The sequence below is a fragment of the Psammomys obesus genome, unplaced genomic scaffold (genome assembly GCF_907164565.1).
Source record: "Psammomys obesus unplaced genomic scaffold, mPsaObe1.curated_primary_1811, whole genome shotgun sequence".
Lineage (NCBI taxonomy): Eukaryota > Metazoa > Chordata > Mammalia > Rodentia > Muridae > Psammomys > Psammomys obesus.
The window spans coordinates 39,203,665-39,218,919 of record NW_026596079.1 but is presented as its reverse complement, the minus strand read 5'-3'; the positions used below and the strand labels follow the sequence as shown (position 1 = coordinate 39,218,919).

The 15,255-nt window shown below is 49.9% G+C and overlaps 1 long non-coding RNA gene across 1 annotated transcript; it reads left to right on the top strand.

Moving 5' to 3' along the window:
* Positions 1-329: 329 nt before the first annotated feature.
* LOC129690885 (uncharacterized) lies at positions 330-11,800 on the top strand. Its single transcript, XR_008722370.1, has 7 exons — positions 330-356; positions 3,748-5,777; positions 6,059-6,211; positions 8,971-9,075; positions 9,511-9,654; positions 10,106-10,266; positions 11,015-11,800. It is a non-coding gene; the product is annotated as an uncharacterized LOC129690885 (long non-coding RNA).
* The last annotated feature ends 3,455 nt before the right edge of the window (positions 11,801-15,255 follow it).

Sequence of the window (15,255 nt, the reverse complement as noted above, 5' to 3'; positions counted from 1 at the left end):
GGCTGAGGCAAGAGGATCAGAAGCTTGAGGCCTGCATGGCTACCATGTGAGTGAAGGCCAGCCTAGAAGTTTACTGAGACCTTGGCTCAAAATAAAAAGTTAAAGACAGGTTCAGTGAGGTGGCTTGCTGGCTAAGAGCCCTTGTCACCCAGTCTGGCAGCATGAGTTAGGTCAAATTATCTGCTGTTACAGATACGAGTACCTGGCTGCAGAGATGGCTCAGGGCTAAGAGTGCTGGCTGCTCTTCCAGAGGACCTGGATTCAATTCCCAGCACCCACATGGAAGCTCACAACTGTCCCCAGTTCCAGGAGACCTGACACCCTCACACAGACACAGATGCAGGCAAAATACTAATGTACGTAAAATAAAGGTAAATAATTTAAGTCTGAGTGCATGGTAGGAGAGGACCATGATGGCGTGCCATGAGGCTGTAACTAACTCTCTGCCGCCAGGCTGCACCCTCAGCCCTTTCATTTTATTACCATTTATTAATTTACTCTGGGCATGCCTAGGCTACATCAGGAGCTCAAGGTCAGTCCAGACTAAACAGTCCGTGTCTCAAAAACAAAACAACAACAAGAAACCCAATAGACAATGTTCCCCGGATGTGCAGCCCAGATCAAGAACAGCAGCTGGAGATTCAGAAGTTTGAGCTTGAAGTGAAGCCTTTAGTAGCCAGCATGGTTAAAAAGGTCACCTGACTTATTTATCTATTTTCCCTCTAGTTTTCTTACCTACAGAATGAAGGAATTGCCCTGCAAATGTATTTGGCCACAAACAGCATTTTTTTTTTAACCTGGAAGGTCGTTCTTTTTTGCCCCTAGGATGGTTTCTTAGCTCTGAAATCCCAAGAAGCCATTCAAATGGGGTTTGAAAGGCAGGCTGACATCCCCGCGACTAACTTTAGAATTGTTCTGTAGTCTGGGACCCACAAACCATTCCAGGGAGACTCTGGTTAAAGTGCTCTGGTGACTCTCCAGGGCTTTCTCTCCAGGCCGGAGTGCTGGCTTAAGTAGGTAAGCATGCATGCTGCTCTTGCAGAGGACCGGAGCTCAGAGACCAGCACCCACCTCGGACGGGTCACACAGCCTATAACTCTAGGTCCTGGAGATTTGAACTCCGTTCTCCTAGGGCACACACACCTGCACTCACAGGCATGCCTCCACATGGATGCACACAGTTAAAAATAAGACCTTTAAAAAAGAAAAAAGAATACCTTTCTCCCTCCATTTCACGGGACTGAGGGAGAGACAGTGGCCCCTTTCTCTTCCCTAAGTGGCTAAGGAGGACCTTGGTTCTTGCTCACACTCCCTCCCTGTTTCCACATGTTAGGATACCAGGCAGAGGCACTGAATATGAATTGCTTTCTTAAAAAAATAAGGTTTTTGGGTTTTTTGTTTTGTTTTTAATCAGTGAGGGGAAAGTTTGATTAATACTTCTTGCTGGGATGTGAAACTCAAAGACATTAACATCTAATTTCTGAGGTTTAGCAAATCCATGTGAATGAATGAATCTATGTGAATGAAGAATGAATCTGTTAGTTTCTTAGTAAACCTTTCTGTTTTCAGCGCTGCGTCTTGAATCTCATGTGTGCTGTGCACGCATTTACAAAGCCACATCTCCAGCCTCAGTTTGTAGTTCCTGAATTATATCTCACAGCATCTTCCGCTTTGCTTATGCTTGTGAAGCCCTGTAGGCGGATGAAATCAGGGGCAGATTTCATCCAGGTGTCGGGACCACCTGTAGCCCCAGCCCTTGGGGGACTGAAACAAAGGACTATGACTTTGAGGGTACACAGTGAGTTCCAGGATAGCCCGAGCTACCTAGTGGGAACCTGTCTCTAAAAACGAAGTTGTTTGTGTAGCTGTTTTATAAAACTTTAAGATTCTATAGGTTTGGGGCTCTTTCTTGCTGGCTATTTCCTCCAACATGCATCCATGTGACACGACACACACCTTTCTCATGCTTTGCTTTTCAGTTATACATCTTCATCAGGTATCTGCTTGCCAGCCAGTCAGCCGCCAGTATTACTCTTCCCAGCTGCAGGCAGCTCATACGGTATCTGTGCTGCATTAAGTGAATTGTTAGAGCAGAAAGAGACCCAGTGCCTACAGGAGGGTGAGTGGTGGTGGCAACGACTGGTGTTTAATAGGGAACAATTAGAGAAGTGATTTGTTTATAAACACATATTTTTCATTTATTTTTTTGTGTATTTGTTTTCTGAGACAGGTCTCACACAACCCAGGCGAATCTCTGACTCACTGTGTAGCTAGAGTGGTCAAACTCTTGACCCTCCAGCTTCTGCCTCCCAAGTGGAACCATCATTATACATGACCATCTTCAATTTCCTGCCTTCAAGGAGTCGGTAAACACTTGAATAATTACGAACATATATGTTTATGCTGTGTGTCCTCATAGACACATCATTAAGAGTCGAGTATATACTAGAAAGCATACACTGGCTACTATAAATTATTGCAGCTGGTACTTGACTGTGGGATTGGAACATCAGAACTACATCCTGTACCTGGAAAACAGGGCACATTAACTAAGTTTTAGTTTGCAAACTTACATAACAGGTGGTTTTAGCAGCAGTCGGATGACTGTGTCCTTGAACGAGGAGTAGTATTTCTTAGGTACAGTCATCCTGATGACCATGGAGTCAGGGCTCCAGTCCAGCCTCTGTTCTGTTGTCCCAGCACCACGGCAGCCCTGTGAGCATGCACGACAGTCCTGGTTTTGTAACTTATCATGTGCACAGTCTGCTTTGCCAGCTACCTGTTGCAATGGCTGGCAGCGCTCTGTGACAGGTCTCCACATGCACAAAGCCCCTTGCTTTACTTCAGCCTGAGAAAGCATCTTTGTGTGTGGACGGGAAGATGAGTCTGCAGATGGATTTCCAGCCCAAACAGTCATAGTCACAGAGGCCTAGCTGGGACCCCTCTGGCTGGGAAACAAAAAGAGACAGACAGGCTCACCCCCACCAGTCTGGCCCTTTGCCCCAACTGCTCAAAACTCAGATGCCCACCACCTTCACAGTGTTAGGGAGCCTGTGGTTTGGAACACCCCCAGCCTCTGAGCTACCTCCTCACCCCGATGTTTATTTTATTTTGATTATTCTTTGCATCAGGAGGGAGTCTGTGTGAAGCTCCCCTGCCCGTGGCAGCTCTGTCACTGTGGCACTGCTAGCCACACAGCATTCCCTGTTTCTAGAGCCCAGGTTCTCCCCAAGTCTGCGTGAGAAGTCACCTGCTCTCCTTAATCACCTTTCCAGCAGGCTGTAAACCTAGAACGGAAGGTTTTCCCCAGACCTGAGCATCAATTAGTAAAGTAAATTAGGGCCAATTAAATAAAGGTTAAACACAGGCCAAGAAAGAAGTCACTTGCAAAAAGTCTTTACGTAACCCCCCAAAGGGAGCTCTTCCCTCAGACCGCTGGGTGCGGGTGAGATCCCTAACCCACTAAGAGGACTGTGGCATCAGGAATCCGTGGGCCCAGGCCCTGCAGGGCCTGTCTGCCTCCTGCCACAGTTCCCTGGGGAGCGAGAGAGGAATCAGTGTTTGAAAACTGACTCCTCCTGGAAGCAAGGCTTGTTACGGCCGAGTGAGTCTCTGTAGACACTGGTTAGTCACTGCCTCTCAGGAATAGACGATGTGGTGGAAGAGGCCACTCCTTGGGGAGGCAGGTGGACAGTGTCCGGCAGGGTGAGGCAATCTGTTTGTTTTCTCTTATATATATCTTGACAGAGCCATCTGAGTTGGGGCCATTCAGGCCTTTTTTGGGCTGTTTTTAATGTCATTTATTTGAGGAAGAAATCATGTTAAGACAGCAACATGAAGAATGGCACAGCCAGGCCTGGAGGCTCATTCCTGTCATCTCAGCCCTGGAGAGGCTGTGGTAGTAGGACTGCCAAGAGCCTGAGGCCAGCCTGCAGAGTGAGACCCTGTCTCAAAAATGAATGAATGAATGGATGATGGATGAATGAAGATGGTACCTCCTTTTCAAGTCCTGCTGGGATGCCCCTGTTGGCCCACAGGGTCGCCACTTCCAAAACCACAGGTCTATCCTCTCAGCCGTTTAAACTGCCCAGCCCTCAGTTGTTGTAGAGGGCTAGAAGATCTGGGGTACTGTAAGAAAACTGGAGATCCACGGAGGATTGTCAATACTTTCCTGCCGTGTGCTGAGACCTAGGTTTAGCCGTCAGCAGTTGGTAAAGAGGGACAGAGAATGAGAGCCGGCAGGGTCTTCACTTCATAACGGTAAGATGGGGCACGGCCTCCCCTCCCCCTCTTCTTCCCCACTCCCAACTTTTATCTTGAAGTACTTGGTATAGAGCCCATGGCCTCAAATGTACTAGGCAAGTGTTTTACCACTTAATTATATCCTAGCCCCCAAATAGCAAAAGAAGGTTTTGTCTGTTGTGGAGGCTCACCATATAGCACATGGTGGCCTTGAACTTGCAATCCTCTTGCCTCTGCCTCCCAAATGCTGGGGTTATAAATATACACCACCTAGCCTAGCTCCAAAATCAGGTTTCCAAACCCCACTGTTAGGTCTTGGGTAGAAGCTTCCTCTCTGGGGTTCACAACTACCCCCGATCTCCCAAGCCTCAATGAAAGTTGTTGAGCTTAGGTGACCAGGAACTTGAGGAGCCCAGATATGGACAGACCCCTCTTACAGGTGTGGAGGTCAGGAGCCTTGGAGATGGACCACACGTGGGGCCTCTGGGTTAGGTGGTCAGCAGGTCCTTTATGGTGGACCACTGCTAATTGCAACACTTGCTCCTCTGGACCTAGCTCAGTTATTGAACTGCTGACACCTGGGTGGATATCCCTGGAACACTGAGGCTGGCATTTGTCTTTCAGTCATTTGTCGAGTGACCATGAAATATGTCATGTCCCTGGGCTGTGCCCGGGATGGCTTCCTCCCCACGGAGCAGGCCTGCCTCTCGGAGCTTACCGGATAGTTGCCAATACCTCTTGTCATAGTTTGCACTCAGTACATGGCTGTCAAATAGGTGTATTTACTCACTCATCACCATTTTCAGAAGGCCTTCTACCTCTAGGCTTGGTTGTGGACACCAGGGCTTTGAAGAAGGTGAGGCGAGTGAGGAGTCAAGGTACAGAATTTAAGGGGACCTTTGCCCCAAGGCCATGGAGCAGGGCCAGGCCATAAGGCCTCCCCAGCTTCAGTGTCCTAGAGCTCTGTAGGTTGTGTACACCTGTCTGTGTGTGACCTTCCCTCCCACTCGACCTCACAGCCTATTCCACTCTGTCCCTTCCTCCCCTTCCTGCCCACATCCACAAGCATTCTGCCTTGTGCAATGTTTTCCATAAATGTGCCTGGGAATCCCTGGGCGCATGTTTTAAATGCAGCTTCCCTGTCCCACCTAGCGAGTTTGCCTCACTAGGAACTCAACTGCAGACATCACTGACATAGTTATTTGTTGTTTTGCAGGGTGTCGGGGTGTGGACACAGCAGAACCACCAGACCACCGCTAATGCTGACCCATATGAGAAGAAGGGCTTTCCCATGCACCTTTGCTGCTGTCTTTGACAGGACAGGACAAGAAGGCACAGGAAGGGCTGTCTGCAGGACACATGCAGGAATGCTTCATTCAGCGTGGCCGTGAGTCTCAGCTGGCCTGGCACTGTGCCTCCTGGGCTCCTCCTCCTCCTCCTCCTCTCCTGACTCTTCACAAGTCTCTGCACTGTCCACTTAAGGAGCTGGAGTGGCACCCTCAGGAGCCTTACATTGGGGCACAGGTCTCTGTCAGGTGAGTGGGAGGGTGGGTGTGTCTGAGAGCAGAGGAAATGAGACCAGTGGGAGGGTTTCTAAGTCTGTTCATCTCATCTTGACCTCCAGGGCAGGCACCCTAGTATTTTCACTTGCTTCATATTGTACCCCACTTAGATGCCCACACACTTCAGAGTGTCAGATACATGCTCTCTAATGTGATCACTGGAATGGGACGAATCAACTGTGTGAGCTGCCAGTAAGCCCAGTGTGCAGGGTGGGGCACCCCTCTGATTGCCCAACTCATTCTTCCCTTGGCAGGATGAGCGTGAGAGCTTTGGTGGCTGGCCATCCACACCCAGCAGCTCACCGGAGAGCTCATGATGGGGACATCTACGCTCTCAGCTTGCTCTGAAGATCTGCAGAGTTGTGACAGCAAGAGAGAGGAGGGAAGACTCGAAGTCGGGCGGGGAGGTAACGTGGGACAGCCTCACCTAGGTCCCTGTCTCTGTCCTCACACAGCAAGCTCTCAAGCACAGAAGTTTGCAGTCTTTCTTCTGTGCCACTACCGTCTGTTGAGCAAACACATGTCCTCCCTGTGCCCTTAAGAAAGAGGTCTAGGAACTATTCAGCCATTTCTGAAAACTCACTTACTCACACACTCGTGAGCGCACGCCTGCACACACACACAGCTGAGAGTTTCTGGTTCATGGGCCTAGAACCTTCTGCGTGTGTGTGTGTGTGTGTGTGTGTGTGTGTCCGTGTGTGTGTCCGTGTGTGTGTCCCTATCATATCAGGGTATTCTGTCTCCATCAATGATTTTACTTCAAATGTAAGTGTTGATCCCTTCAGCTTGTCACAGATGGAGTTGCTCTTCTCAGAAACCGTCCCCTGGATGGTTCTCAGGGTGGAAGGGCCGGAAGATGAACTGACACATGATTTGGAAAACGGCAGTAAAGCGGTTGCTGCTCTCTGAAGGTGATCGAGACCAGCTAAGTGCAGACCCAAGGTCACCGGGTTGTAACTTGTCCAGCCCTCCTCCTGGTGCCTGCGGCTCTTCCTGAGTTCTGGCTTCACGGCCCTGGCAGCGTCAGGCCCATGCTCAGGTGGTATTTATGTGTACACGAGGCCCTGTCCCTCGAGGCCAACCCTCGGAGCCCCTCTGCGTCCTCCCACAGAGGTGTGCTCAGCTAGGCATCCAGCGGCCAGCTGGCTCCTCCAGCCCGGCCTTCACCACCCAGCTCCTCCGCTAGCTGCACAGAATCCACTCCCATGAGACAACTCAAGAGGGCTCTGCTTCTCTGAGCCCTGACCAAGCAGGCAAGAAGTGTGCTCCATGTCTCAAACACAGGGACTCATAGGAGCATGTTTTCCCTTTGGATCCAAAGAAGGGGTCACAGAATATCAAGAAACATGGACATCTATCCGCAGGGGCAGTGAACAGGCAATGGATCAGATTTTCTTCTACAACTATAGGAAAATGGAAAAAGTGCAGTCATGGTAACTCACACCTATAATCCCAGGCTGAGGCAGGGGGATTGCCATGAGTTTAGGTTAGTCTGGGTAATATTGTGCGTTCCAAGCAAGCCTGGGCTACAGTGTTAGCATACAAAACCCGCAAACAAACGACAAAAAGAAAGTAATGTGGGGGAAGGTAAAGGGAGAAAAGAGGCCATGCATGGTTCCTCAGGCTCTCTGACGGCAGCTTCAGCAATGTGGGTAAAAGCCATCGTTTCTTCCTGTTTATTCCCTACCTTGCCTGTAAACCAGGTCTGACATCCTACACAATTGGAGCCTGAGGTACCCATGCTCCTTCCGTAGTGCAGTCAACCTTCTTACCTGCTCACCTAGCAGCTTCCTTTTAGTGTGGTCAAGCACAGACCAGTCAAAAGGCATCAAAATGTACTAGGGTGGGGCCCGATTTCTTTGGTTCTGTGTGCAAATTTTCCCTGCTGCAGAGCCATGGGTAGCCGTGCTTTCCTGCCCACTGTGAGCGGGCTCTGCTGGGATGCCTCCTTGCTGCTGTTGCTGTAGGTTCCCGTGTTCCTGTATCTCTGCCCACTAGACAGCGGGCACATTTCCACCAGAGTCCCCGACCTGCTCACCTTTGGATCCCAGTGGCCAGCATTGCACCTGGCACAGGGGAGTAGGCAGTAAATATTTGTGAGGTGACGGTGTCATGCAGAGGTTGCATCTGGCTTGGAAGAGTTTAGAACCATAGACCATGTTTCTGCCTTCGTGTGTGTGTGTGTGTGTGTGTGTGTGTGTGTGTGTGCGCGCGCGCGCGCGCGCGTGCGGCTTGGTCTGAGGTGCCCTGATATGTGGCAGATAGCATCCAGTGACAGACCCCGTCAAGGATGATGAGCGTGTGACACAAGAGCCATGTCCACACACCCACCCCACTTTCCGTGAACTGTCCCAAGCCCAGAGAGCCACTGCCACAGAGTCGCCTCTACCTCAGGGTAGCACCGAGACCCATCTTCCTGTCCTAGGCCCACTGAGACATCATCAGTGTTTGAGGTTATGGAAAGGCCCTTACCAAAGAAAGCCAATACTTGCTGTGGAAACTGATTGTAAATACTTGGTACCAAGTTTATGCAAGTTGAATAAGAGACACATAGCACACCCCCAATCCACCCCCGAGAAACAAACAGGAAATGCCCTCACTTTTCTGTGGGCCCTTATCCCTGAAGACTCGGAACCCGTCCAGGGTAGCCAGGAGGCCCCAAGTCCTCTCCAGCTCCTAAGCCTTGGCCATGTGCAGTGAACAGACTCCACAGCACGCCTGCTGTCAGGGGAGGCCATGATGCAGTGGTCGTGGCTGACCAGAGGCAGCCACGAAACTCCCTGCTCCACCTCTGCCATCTACAGACCGTGTGACTTGGGACAAACAACATTTTGAGCCTCCTTTTTGTCATCTGTGAAAGGGGAGTCATTGTTAGTTGTGTGCACACATCTCATGGGGTCACTGAGAACATGAAGTCATACTGGATTGTGTGAAAATGCTTTAGGGAACAAGGGCAGAGCTGCTGTGCCCACCCGGTGGGAAGCAGCTGCTGGTCCTCTCTGAGCTGTTTGTGGTTATGCGTTATGGTAACAGACGTGGAGGACCAACAGGGGCCAGCTTGCCCCTGATATTCTCCACGTCACCGCCAGCTCCTCCTCATGACTACTGGAACCACACCCACAGCAGCCCCGGACCCACCTCAGACTCTGGTTGCATTTGCACGTAGGTCACAGACCCCTGAGGCTCTCATGGCTCCTCACACCCAGCTAACCACAGTACAACAGTGGAATGTTTCGAGAAATGTTTGTGGAATGAACAGGTGTGAAGACAGGTGAGCAGAAAGGGCTGAAGTCCCCCGTGGGGCAGGGCACTGAGTGGGTTTCTGAAGTCCAGGTCTCTGCCCACAGGCAGTTATGGGCCCACTGTATCTGTTGCTTGTATGGTGAAGTCTTTTGTACTTTTTTTTGGGGGGGTGGGTAGTGTTTCGAGACAGGGTTTCTCTGTGTAGCCCTGGCTGTCCTGGACTCACTTTGTAGACCAGTCTGGCCTGGAACTCACAGAGATCCGCCTCCCTGAGGGCTTTGATTACCTGTGTGAGCCACCATGCCCGCCTTTCTTTTGTGCATTTTAATCAACTCGTGTAAACACTTTAAAATATTAATGCAAGGTTGAAATGTAGCTCAGCAGTACAGTGCACATTTAGTGTTCTCAAGGACCACGGTTCAAACTCCAGCACCTCCTCAATAAAGAAAAAAACGTTATTAAGTCTCTCATCACAGGAAAGCAGCGCTGTTGAAGGTTCCCGAGCTGCTCTAGCACCAAGCCTGTTCCAAGTGATCTCACCGGGTCCACAGAGATCTTCTGTTGCCATCGTTTGCTTTCCGGAGCTGGAGGCAGCCATGGAAAACAGGTAACTCTGAAACCAAGGTTTGGCAGAAAGCCACTTTGAGAAGAGAGGGTCTGTGCTCAGTTTCAGTTTGGATCCCCTGTCTGTCAGTTGTGTGGGTCACCCATACACCTGGTCCCATGAGGAGAGCTCTGGCAAGACGTCGTGTCCTGGCCTGTGCGGTGGCCTCTGTCTCGCGTCACCATACCGATTCTTACTCATCTCTCAAAACCTAAGCCATGTGCCAGCCTTCCCCGGAGCTTTCTCTGAGTCACCACGCTGCGAGGCACTGCTCCACGTGACAGCAGTTCTGGAGTGATCGCGTACAACCTGGCAGGAGCTGGGGCCTTTTTTTAAAACTTTTTCATTGTGATTTAAATTTTTTTATTATCATTTATTACAATTTATTCACTTCGTAGCTCAGCTATGCCCCCCTCCCTCATCTCCTCCAGCCCCACCCTCCCTCTTCCTCTAGGCCCCTCCCCTCGTCCACTGTCGGGGAGGACATTTTAAACTGATGGATAGCAGGGCACAGATGCAAACTGGCTGCTGGAGACAGAGGCCAGACATCCCTGACACACGGCCCGCTGCCCGAGCCAATGTCCGCCATACCACTGCCAGGACTCCTGCTTCGTGGTAAGAGAGGGGCTCTTTGGGTCTTCCTGAGCCCCAGGTCCATGCTGAGCAGTGACCTTGTTGACTGAGCCTTTAGTCCCACACACTATGCACATAGCCCAGACCCATCTGCCCCTCCCCCAGGTGTCCTTATCTAAACTTGGTAGCTGTCTCTCAAGCTGTGTTCAAGAACTGTAGACCACATCATAAGCTAAGATATGCAAGCTAAGGCCTCTGCTCTCAATTAACCTCCCAACCGAGTAGAGAAAGAGGTCATACAGGTAGAAAACAAGGCTGATGGAGGACAGGCAGATGACGTTGGGGGATCTGATAACTAGGTTGACCCAAAATGAAGCTGCTGACATCTCCCATTTAGGCTGGAAAACATTAATCGTACACAGTGCACCAAATGTGGCTTAGCCAATTCTGGCCGGGGTGGACGGTGGAGCTCAAATTCCGCAGGAGAGGGGAGACTCAGCATGAGCTCCCAATCCTGCCCCCCCCCCCCCCCCCCCCCCCCCCCCCCCCCCCCCCCCCCCCCCCCGCTTGCTCCCTGCCTCATGCCTTCTCCTCTCCCCCTTCCCACGCCTCCTGGGAAACAACCTTGCATTTCTAAGGCCTCAGTCATTTTTCTTTTTTTTGAGTGGAACTTAGGTTAAGTGAGCTAGACATTGGCTTTAATATACAACTGTACTTGGAATCTCTGGAGAAATCTAAAATGAAGTGTTACACAGGCAGAAAATTAAACCTGATTTCTTGATGGTGACAGGTGTAAGGAAACCCAATCCCCTCAAACCAGCAGAGGCCACAGCTTCTAGAAGCTGCCAAGAGCTCAAGGCCTGAAGCCTACCCAATGGCCACCTGTGGTCATGTGCCCTGGTGTGTCAGGCAGACACACACACATACCTGACTCACGAGCCTTGGCCACTTCCTCGCCTCGTGTTCTGGGCAGTAAAGGATAAACATTTCCGAGCTGGACTTAGAACTTGGCTGAGCCTTGCTTTTAATCACGTGAAAGCCAGAACAACTCCAGAAGAATGAACTGCTTAAAAGGGTCAAGCCTGGGCCAGTCTGACAAGAGGTCTGGCTCCTCACAGCCATGTACCCTCCCAAAATAACCGCCTGGAAGCTACTGCTGCCCTGTGGCGTCACCAGCGGCACCCTCTGCTGCCGAGTGCAGGGAGCCGCTTGGACGCAGGTTAACAGCGACTGCCACGCAAGGCTGGGCAGGAGTTAGCAGCCGGAAGGAAAATAATCTGGAGATGGCCACAGAGGCCAGTAGCTGCCAGGCCATGGGGTTCCACACAGTGACACTGGACGACGCACGCAACAGGACAGTGGAGACTCACACTGCAGGCAGCTCCTGTCTTCTCAAATCAAACAGTGACCCCAGGACATTTGTGTGAGTGAGAGCACTGAGTGTTTGGATGTTGGCCTAACCGGTCATGGCGGGCAGAACTGTGGACAGAACACTGGCCCCAAGGTGCTGGCTTCTGGTCTAAAGTATTGTCTTAAACAAAATAAAAATTCAGGTGTTACTTCCTTGGAACACCCCCCCCCCAACTCTTTGGCGATTTTTTTTCTCACAACACCTTAATACAGTGCTCTGCTTATAAAAAAAAGAATTCACAAATGTAAAATTTCTTTGCTATTTCATAACTGTACATATATCCAAAGTAATATTATTCTGCAAGAGGAAAGGTGTGGAAATTTGGCTGGTTTTTGTGGATTTTGATTATTTGGCATTTGTCTGAAAGTTGGGGGGGCAATGGGGTGTCCACCACTTTCCCATGGAGGTCACTCAGTCTTTGAGATCACAGGACTCTTTAGGACTTAGGGGACGGGTGATGGCAATGAAGCCTAGGGCTTTCCTCAGGGCACCACAGCTGAAGGACCCACGAAGGAGCCACACCCTCTGAGCCCCAGAACTGGTCGCCATAATCCTACCGAGCTTCCCAGTCTAATCTGGGCTTGAGCACTCACACCTGAAATTCCAACTCTCAAGAGTATGTGACAGGAGGATTGCCATGAGTTTGAGGCCAGCCTGCACTACATAGTACATTCTGGGCAGCAGAGAGAAACACTGTCAGCAGAAAAGAATGGGGTCTGGGGAGATGACTCCGTGGTCAACAGCGCTCGCTGCTCTTACAGAGGACTCTCGCTCAGGTCCCAAAACGCCCATGTCGGCTCACAACTGTAACTCCCGTTCCGGGAGTCCCATGCTCCCTTCTGACTTCTGTGAGCAATGCACACACGTGGTATGTATACAACCGTGGGGATGTATACAGTGGTATATACAACCAGGCAGACACGTAAACAAAATAAGTCAATCTAGAGACAAACTTGAAGGCTGGGAAGCAACAGCAGATGCCGACTCTAACAGGGTGCTGTGGCCACGGTGGCTGCTGGCCGGACAGCTCCGCTTCCCACGTGCCATCTTCCCCTGGAGGGAGCTATTGTTGGCCTAGCCACTGCACACCAGATCGTGACATTTAATTTGTGTAAAACGAATGAAATCATGACTATGAAAGACTCCATTTTTAATTGACTTTTTTTCGTATAGACAATCCAGCTTCTCCCAGGCCCTCACCTCCTCACCCACCACCTGCCCAACTGCACACCCTTCCTCTCTCCTCGAGAGTGGAAAGCTTCGTTTCAGTTGCATTTTCCTTTGCTGTAATTAGGATAACTCAACAGTTGCTATAAAACCACCACTGTCTTCAGGACAAGGGCTCTACTGAAGACTATGACAGTGTTTGTTGACTGACTGTGTGCTCCAAGCATCATTTCCAGCTGCCACACACACACACACACACACACACACACACACACACACACACAAAATGCATATATGTTATATATAATAAGTATGCATGTATTACATATTAATTTATGTGGCAGCTGGAATTATATATGTGCATATATATGTTGTTAAGTATGAACAGTCAAGTGTGGTGGTACATGCCTGTTGTCCCTTCCCAGCACTTGGGAAGCAGGAGCATGAGGCTCAGAAGTTCAAAGCCACCCTCAGTTACCATAGCAAGTTTGAGCACACTTTGGATGATAGGAGATCCTGTCTCAAAAAAAAGATAAGCAAACCTCACCCCCACACTCATCGTATAGGACTTCACGTGAATCTGTAAGCTCTTATCTGTGTGGTTCTGAGTACAAAAACTAATGAAGTCTTCTCTGATAATGTGGAGGGTGAGCGAATAACTACAAAATCCGTGCTCTTGCAGAGGGGGTGTGGCGGCACAGGCTGGATTCCGAGCACTCACAGGGATGAAGTATGAAGACTGGGGCTGTTTAGGTCAACTTGAGCTACATAAAAAAACAAGGCTGTGTATAACTAAATAACAAATTCACACCAGCTCATACCTGCTTCGTGTGGGCCAGGAACTGATCAGGGGAACCCGTCCTCCTGTCTCAGCTGGGATCATAGCTGTGAACCGTCAATCCCATCTGGGCTACTAGATCAACCTAATACGGAATGTCTCTTAGTAAAAAAGCAAAAACCACAACAGTGCTAAGGTGGGGGCGGGGAGCGGGAGGAAGAAGATAACAAAGAAAACATACAAAACATACGTGTGTAAGAATGCCACAGGGAAAGCCAGCAGTTTGTAAGCTGGCCTAAAGCACTACCTTGAAGACATTTGCCCTGACTTAACTCCTTCAGCCTGTGGTCTCCACGGCACCTCCACCCAGAAGCTGCCAGTTGTCAGCACAGAGGAAATGGCGGGTTCTCCACCGAAAAGGCCTGGATTTAAAACTGCCTCTGATTTTATTGGTGTTTGAGTTAATCATGTAAACTCCCTGAGCTTGAATTTCCTAATTCATTTTTTCCTAAAGTAGGAAAAAATACACACACACACTCTCACACACTCACATACACACACACATACACACTCATATACACATTCATACACTCACACATACACACTCTCACACTCATAGAACTCATACATTCACATTTTACACACACTCACACATGCACACACACACTCGCACACATGCATAATTGCAACAAGAATGTAGCACATTCAGAATTCTTACATCTTGTTTTATAGCAAACCATGGATCATTTAATTAGAGTATTTTAGAGATCATAGTTATCATAGTTATCTTGTGGAGACAGTAAGACTCCTCAAGAACACTGAGGTGCAGCTCACGGTGGAAGAGGCACACACATGAGGGCATGAAGAGACCAGAGGGGAATTCTGGGTGGGTATCCTCTATCAGTGAGCTGCCTGATACCCTCCTTTCCTCCCGCTCTCCCTCCCCCATGCTGGCTTTTTTTTAAGTGAGCGCTGGGGATTCGAATTCAGGACCTCCTGCACAGCAAGTGTTCCTATCCACTAAGCAGCACCTCCCCTGGCCTGGCCACCACCGCACACCAAGAGCAAGTGCTATTACACACAGGGACCACAGCGCCAGCCTGTTAAAGGGTCCCCAACCCCCCATTCTCCCCACAATTGTCAGAGGGTTTTTTTTTTGGGGGGGGGTTATTTATGTATTTATTTATTTTAGACAGGGTTTCTCTATGTAGCCCTGGCTGTCCTCGAACTCACAGATCTGCCTGCCTCTACCTCCCAAGTGCTGGGACTAAAGGCGTGCGCACACCACCACCTGGTTCAGAGTCCTCTTTTTAAAACAAAATAAAGCATGGACTGTTCTGGCAAAACTGTCATGACTTCCATGTCCAGCCAGACATGTGGCACTCAGTTTCTGGGCCGACCTCAGGGTTCAGCATAAACTGGGGAAATCCTAGAAGAATCTGACCTGAAAACAACAAAACATTGTCCAAAAAGCCCAAATTCAAGTAAAATTAGGAGGGTGGACTGCCACAGCTAGGAACACATCTTAGCATCCCAGAGCCAGGCTCAGCACGGCACCTGCAGATCAAGCCCTGTCCACATGTGGCTTTCAGACCACAGAGGCTGGAGAGGGGCTCTTCAGACCTCCACAAGGCCTTCGCCTTGCCCACACCCAAGGAAGTTTCTGCTCAGCAGG